Source organism: Nomia melanderi, unplaced genomic scaffold (assembly GCF_051020985.1).
Source record: "Nomia melanderi isolate GNS246 unplaced genomic scaffold, iyNomMela1 scaffold0108, whole genome shotgun sequence".
Classification (NCBI taxonomy): domain Eukaryota; kingdom Metazoa; phylum Arthropoda; class Insecta; order Hymenoptera; family Halictidae; genus Nomia; species Nomia melanderi.
Window position 1 is genome coordinate 17,501 of NW_027475223.1, and position 7,500 is coordinate 25,000.

General features: G+C 36.9%; 1 non-coding gene across 1 annotated transcript in view; it reads right to left on the bottom strand.

Annotated features, from left to right (window-relative positions):
- Nucleotides 1-120, bottom strand: part of LOC143175553 (small subunit ribosomal RNA) — a 1,921-nt gene extending 1,801 nt beyond the window's left edge. The window contains exon 1 of the ribosomal RNA XR_013000282.1: nucleotides 1-120. This exon is cut by the window's left edge and continues 1,801 nt beyond it. This is a non-coding gene — a ribosomal RNA (small subunit ribosomal RNA).
- Nucleotides 121-7,500: the final 7,380 nt, after the last annotated feature.

The following is a 7,500-nucleotide window of genomic DNA, read 5'->3' on the forward strand; positions in this document are numbered from 1 at the left end:
AAGGAACCATAACTGATTTAATGAGCCATTCGCGGTTTCACCTTAATACGGCATGTACTGAGACATGCATGGCTTAATCTTTGAGACAAGCATATGACTACTGGCAGGATCAACCAGGGAGCTTCGAGTAAATTTTCATCATACGAAGCAAAAATATGTATGTATATATATATCTTAGTCGCCGACTCTCTCCCCTTAAGAGTCGGATCGACGATACTTTTTCTCGTCTTTAAGACAGTTCTCTTTCTCCTCTCTCTTCTCTCTACTCTCTTCTCTCTTCTCTTTCGAGTTGGTAAATTTCGCTCCACTATTAGATTACCAACTCCGCACGAATTACCACATGGGTATATCCGCGCATATACATCAGGAGGACCTCCAAAAATTTCAAACTCTCCCGTGTATCTCTCCGAGATCTTTTTAGAAGAAAAAGAATCTCGGATGTCACATCGACTTTCAGGTTTGTAAGCACGTATGCTCGAGCGCTCTCCATCGTGTAAGCACGGACATAACGCACGAAGTCCGAAGACCGCGTACGTTAACATGCTGGACATATCGAGAAAGCGCGAACCATGCTAGGCGTACCCATGTCGAGGCCCTCGCGTTAAAGATCATACTCTTCTTTTCGTTCTCTCTTCTTTGCCCAGAAATAATATATATTTCTTATAATATATACCTCTTAGTTTATGTATTTCTCTCTTAGGACACCTCAATTTTATATGTATATATTATATTTCATTCGAACAATTTTTGTTCGTCGCCCCTTTTTGTGTGTAGTATTTCGTTTGGTCTTTGCCATTAAATTTTTGTATACGAAAAATATATTTTCGCTCGGATAGAAAACCCCTTTTGGGTTTCTGAGAGTTGATGTGAGAGTCGTACAAGTATAACGAATATACGTTGTATCCAACCCAACATTCTGGGCTTACCACATAAGGGCCATTCGGTCTGAGACACCGACCCGTGGTCATGCTGTGTAGAGAAAAATTCGCAACGGAACGCGGTACAGAACAGTCGAGGAATGGACCTCGAGGAGCTGAACGACTGCTTCTCGACCGAGATCGTAGAATAGCCGCTCGCCCGCCGCTGCGCCGACCGGTCCGCTCGAACCGACGTGCTCTCTTATAGTAACCAAACGGGCGGCCGCGACGACCGCGGCGCCGGCCGCTCAGCACGGGCGCTTATGGTGGTAAACTGCCGCGCGTACAGACCAACCGGCCGGGCTGCTGGTACTTAGCCGCTGAAACTATGGTCGATTCGAACATATATTAACATACGATTTTTATTCGATAAATCGTTATTGTACATATTAAACGTTAGTTTCCACCGAAAGAAAAATTTTTTAGAATTTTTTTTTTCCAAAAATTGCAAGAGTAAACTTTTTTAATATTCGATTTAAAAATTTTTAAATGCTTAATCCTTACATTAAACTACTGGGAGAACTCAGAAATCATAATGAAAAAAATTACAAAAATTTATTTTTCTCAGAAACTCCGAAAAACAGAGTGGTCGAATCCGTGCAAGCCGGAATTTTTCTAAGTCCCCACGGTCAAGAGTAAACTTTTTTAATAAGCGTTTTAAAATTATTTCAATGTTTAATCCATGCGTAAACATGACGTTTATTAACGTTTTTAACATTAAAAAAAATTACAAAAATTTATTTTTCGGAAAAAATGGAAAAAACCGATTCGTCGGAGCGAGGTGTCCAGCCCGTGCGGTAATTCCAGCAGGCGAATCGGACTTCCCGAAATTTTTCTAAGTCCCACGGTCGACACCAACTTTTTTAATAAGCGTTTTAAAATTATTTCAATGTTTAATCCATGCGTAAACATGAAGTTTATTAACGTTTTTAACATTAAAAAAAATTACAAAAATTTATTTTTCGGAAAAAATGGAAAAAACCGATTCGTCGGAGCGAGGTGTCCAGCCCGTGCGGTAATTCCAGCAGGCGAATCGGACTTCCCGAAATTTTTCTAAGTCCCACGGTCGACACCAACTTTTTTAATAAGCGTTTTAAAATTATTTCAATGTTTAATCCATGCGTAAACATGACGTTTATTAACGTTTTTAACATTAAAAAAAATTACAAAAATTTATTTTTCGGAAAAAATGGAAAAAACCGATTCGTCGGAGCGAGGTGTCCAGCCCGTGCGGTAATTCCAGCAGGCGAATCGGACTTCCCGAAATTTTTCTAAGTCCCACGGTCGACACCAACTTTTTTAATAAGCGTTTTAAAATTATTTCAATGTTTAATCCATGCGTAAACATGAAGTTTATTAACGTTTTTAACATTAAAAAAAATTACAAAAATTTATTTTTCGGAAAAAATGGAAAAAACCGATTCGTCGGAGCGAGGTGTCCAGCCCGTGCGGTAATTCCAGCAGGCGAATCGGACTTCCCGAAATTTTTCTAAGTCCCACGGTCGACACCAACTTTTTTAATAAGCGTTTTAAAATTATTTCAATGTTTAATCCATGCGTAAACATGACGTTTATTAACGTTTTTAACATTAAAAAAAATTACAAAAATTTATTTTTCGGAAAAAATGGAAAAAACCGATTCGTCGGAGCGAGGTGTCCAGCCCGTGCGGTAATTCCAGCAGGCGAATCGGACTTCCCGAAATTTTTCTAAGTCCCACGGTCGACACCAACTTTTTTAATAAGCGTTTTAAAATTATTTCAATGTTTAATCCATGCGTAAACATGACGTTTATTAACGTTTTTAACATTAAAAAAAATTACAAAAATTTATTTTTCGGAAAAAATGGAAAAAACCGATTCGTCGGAGCGAGGTGTCCAGCCCGTGCGGTAATTCCAGCAGGCGAATCGGACTTCCCGAAATTTTTCTAAGTCCCACGGTCGACACCAACTTTTTTAATAAGCGTTTTAAAATTATTTCAATGTTTAATCCATGCGTAAACATGAAGTTTATTAACGTTTTTAACATTAAAAAAAATTACAAAAATTTATTTTTCGGAAAAAATGGAAAAAACCGATTCGTCGGAGCGAGGTGTCCAGCCCGTGCGGTAATTCCAGCAGGCGAATCGGACTTCCCGAAATTTTTCTAAGTCCCACGGTCGACACCAACTTTTTTAATAAGCGTTTTAAAATTATTTCAATGTTTAATCCATGCGTAAACATGACGTTTATTAACGTTTTTAACATTAAAAAAAATTACAAAAATTTATTTTTCGGAAAAAATGGAAAAAACCGATTCGTCGGAGCGAGGTGTCCAGCCCGTGCGGTAATTCCAGCAGGCGAATCGGACTTCCCGAAATTTTTCTAAGTCCCACGGTCGACACCAACTTTTTTAATAAGCGTTTTAAAATTATTTCAATGTTTAATCCATGCGTAAACATGACGTTTATTAACGTTTTTAACATTAAAAAAAATTACAAAAATTTATTTTTCGGAAAAAATGGAAAAAACCGATTCGTCGGAGCGAGGTGTCCAGCCCGTGCGGTAATTCCAGCAGGCGAATCGGACTTCCCGAAATTTTTCTAAGTCCCACGGTCGACACCAACTTTTTTAATAAGCGTTTTAAAATTATTTCAATGTTTAATCCATGCGTAAACATGAAGTTTATTAACGTTTTTAACATTAAAAAAAATTACAAAAATTTATTTTTCGGAAAAAATGGAAAAAACCGATTCGTCGGAGCGAGGTGTCCAGCCCGTGCGGTAATTCCAGCAGGCGAATCGGACTTCCCGAAATTTTTCTAAGTCCCACGGTCGACACCAACTTTTTTAATAAGCGTTTTAAAATTATTTCAATGTTTAATCCATGCGTAAACATGACGTTTATTAACGTTTTTAACATTAAAAAAAATTACAAAAATTTATTTTTCGGAAAAAATGGAAAAAACCGATTCGTCGGAGCGAGGTGTCCAGCCCGTGCGGTAATTCCAGCAGGCGAATCGGACTTCCCGAAATTTTTCTAAGTCCCACGGTCGACACCAACTTTTTTAATAAGCGTTTTAAAATTATTTCAATGTTTAATCCATGCGTAAACATGACGTTTATTAACGTTTTTAACATTAAAAAAAATTACAAAAATTTATTTTTCGGAAAAAATGGAAAAAACCGATTCGTCGGAGCGAGGTGTCCTGCCCGTGCGGTAATTCCAGCAGGCGAATCGGACTTCCCGAAATTTTTCTAAGTCCCACGGTCGACACCAACTTTTTTAATAAGCGTTTTAAAATTATTTCAATGTTTAATCCATGCGTAAACATGACGTTTATTAACGTTTTTAACATTAAAAAAAATTACAAAAATTTATTTTTCGGAAAAAATGGAAAAAACCGATTCGTCGGAGCGAGGTGTCCAGCCCGTGCGGTAATTCCAGCAGGCGAATCGGACTTCCCGAAATTTTTCTAAGTCCCACGGTCGACACCAACTTTTTTAATAAGCGTTTTAAAATTATTTCAATGTTTAATCCATGCGTAAACATGAAGTTTATTAACGTTTTTAACATTAAAAAAAATTACAAAAATTTATTTTTCGGAAAAAATGGAAAAAACCGATTCGTCGGAGCGAGGTGTCCAGCCCGTGCGGTAATTCCAGCAGGCGAATCGGACTTCCCGAAATTTTTCTAAGTCCCACGGTCGACACCAACTTTTTTAATAAGCGTTTTAAAATTATTTCAATGTTTAATCCATGCGTAAACATGACGTTTATTAACGTTTTTAACATTAAAAAAAATTACAAAAATTTATTTTTCGGAAAAAATGGAAAAAACCGATTCGTCGGAGCGAGGTGTCCAGCCCGTGCGGTAATTCCAGCAGGCGAATCGGACTTCCCGAAATTTTTCTAAGTCCCACGGTCGACACCAACTTTTTTAATAAGCGTTTTAAAATTATTTCAATGTTTAATCCATGCGTAAACATGACGTTTATTAACGTTTTTAACATTAAAAAAAATTACAAAAATTTATTTTTCGGAAAAAATGGAAAAAACCGATTCGTCGGAGCGAGGTGTCCAGCCCGTGCGGTAATTCCAGCAGGCGAATCGGACTTCCCGAAATTTTTCTAAGTCCCACGGTCGACACCAACTTTTTTAATAAGCGTTTTAAAATTATTTCAATGTTTAATCCATGCGTAAACATGAAGTTTATTAACGTTTTTAACATTAAAAAAAATTACAAAAATTTATTTTTCGGAAAAAATGGAAAAAACCGATTCGTCGGAGCGAGGTGTCCAGCCCGTGCGGTAATTCCAGCAGGCGAATCGGACTTCCCGAAATTTTTCTAAGTCCCACGGTCGACACCAACTTTTTTAATAAGCGTTTTAAAATTATTTCAATGTTTAATCCATGCGTAAACATGACGTTTATTAACGTTTTTAACATTAAAAAAAATTACAAAAATTTATTTTTCGGAAAAAATGGAAAAAACCGATTCGTCGGAGCGAGGTGTCCAGCCCGTGCGGTAATTCCAGCAGGCGAATCGGACTTCCCGAAATTTTTCTAAGTCCCACGGTCGACACCAACTTTTTTAATAAGCGTTTTAAAATTATTTCAATGTTTAATCCATGCGTAAACATGACGTTTATTAACGTTTTTAACATTAAAAAAAATTACAAAAATTTATTTTTCGGAAAAAATGGAAAAAACCGATTCGTCGGAGCGAGGTGTCCTGCCCGTGCGGTAATTCCAGCAGGCGAATCGGACTTCCCGAAATTTTTCTAAGTCCCACGGTCGACACCAACTTTTTTAATAAGCGTTTTAAAATTATTTCAATGTTTAATCCATGCGTAAACATGACGTTTATTAACGTTTTTAACATTAAAAAAAATTACAAAAATTTATTTTTCGGAAAAAATGGAAAAAACCGATTCGTCGGAGCGAGGTGTCCAGCCCGTGCGGTAATTCCAGCAGGCGAATCGGACTTCCCGAAATTTTTCTAAGTCCCACGGTCGACACCAACTTTTTTAATAAGCGTTTTAAAATTATTTCAATGTTTAATCCATGCGTAAACATGAAGTTTATTAACGTTTTTAACATTAAAAAAAATTACAAAAATTTATTTTTCGGAAAAAATGGAAAAAACCGATTCGTCGGAGCGAGGTGTCCATCCCGTGCGGTAATTCCAGCAGGCGAATCGGACTTCCCGAAATTTTTCTAAGTCCCACGGTCGACACCAACTTTTTTAATAAGCGTTTTAAAATTATTTCAATGTTTAATCCATGCGTAAACATGACGTTTATTAACGTTTTTAACATTAAAAAAAATTACAAAAATTTATTTTTCGGAAAAAATGGAAAAAACCGATTCGTCGGAGCGAGGTGTCCAGCCCGTGCGGTAATTCCAGCAGGCGAATCGGACTTCCCGAAATTTTTCTAAGTCCCACGGTCGACACCAACTTTTTTAATAAGCGTTTTAAAATTATTTCAATGTTTAATCCATGCGTAAACATGACGTTTATTAACGTTTTTAACATTAAAAAAAATTACAAAAATTTATTTTTCGGAAAAAATGGAAAAAACCGATTCGTCGGAGCGAGGTGTCCTGCCCGTGCGGTAATTCCAGCAGGCGAATCGGACTTCCCGAAATTTTTCTAAGTCCCACGGTCGACACCAACTTTTTTAATAAGCGTTTTAAAATTATTTCAATGTTTAATCCATGCGTAAACATGAAGTTTATTAACGTTTTTAACATTAAAAAAAATTACAAAAATTTATTTTTCGGAAAAAATGGAAAAAACCGATTCGTCGGAGCGAGGTGTCCAGCCCGTGCGGTAATTCCAGCAGGCGAATCGGACTTCCCGAAATTTTTCTAAGTCCCACGGTCGACACCAACTTTTTTAATAAGCGTTTTAAAATTATTTCAATGTTTAATCCATGCGTAAACATGACGTTTATTAACGTTTTTAACATTAAAAAAAATTACAAAAATTTATTTTTCGGAAAAAATGGAAAAAACCGATTCGTCGGAGCGAGGTGTCCTGCCCGTGCGGTAATTCCAGCAGGCGAATCGGACTTCCCGAAATTTTTCTAAGTCCCACGGTCGACACCAACTTTTTTAATAAGCGTTTTAAAATTATTTCAATGTTTAATCCATGCGTAAACATGAAGTTTATTAACGTTTTTAACATTAAAAAAAATTACAAAAATTTATTTTTCGGAAAAAATGGAAAAAACCGATTCGTCGGAGCGAGGTGTCCAGCCCGTGCGGTAATTCCAGCAGGCGAATCGGACTTCCCGAAATTTTTCTAAGTCCCACGGTCGACACCAACTTTTTTAATAAGCGTTTTAAAATTATTTCAATGTTTAATCCATGCGTAAACATGACGTTTATTAACGTTTTTAACATTAAAAAAAATTACAAAAATTTATTTTTCGGAAAAAATGGAAAAAACCGATTCGTCGGAGCGAGGTGTCCTGCCCGTGCGGTAATTCCAGCAGGCGAATCGGACTTCCCGAAATTTTTCTAAGTCCCACGGTCGACACCAACTTTTTTAATAAGCGTTTTAAAATTATTTCAATGTTTAATCCATGCGTAAACATGAA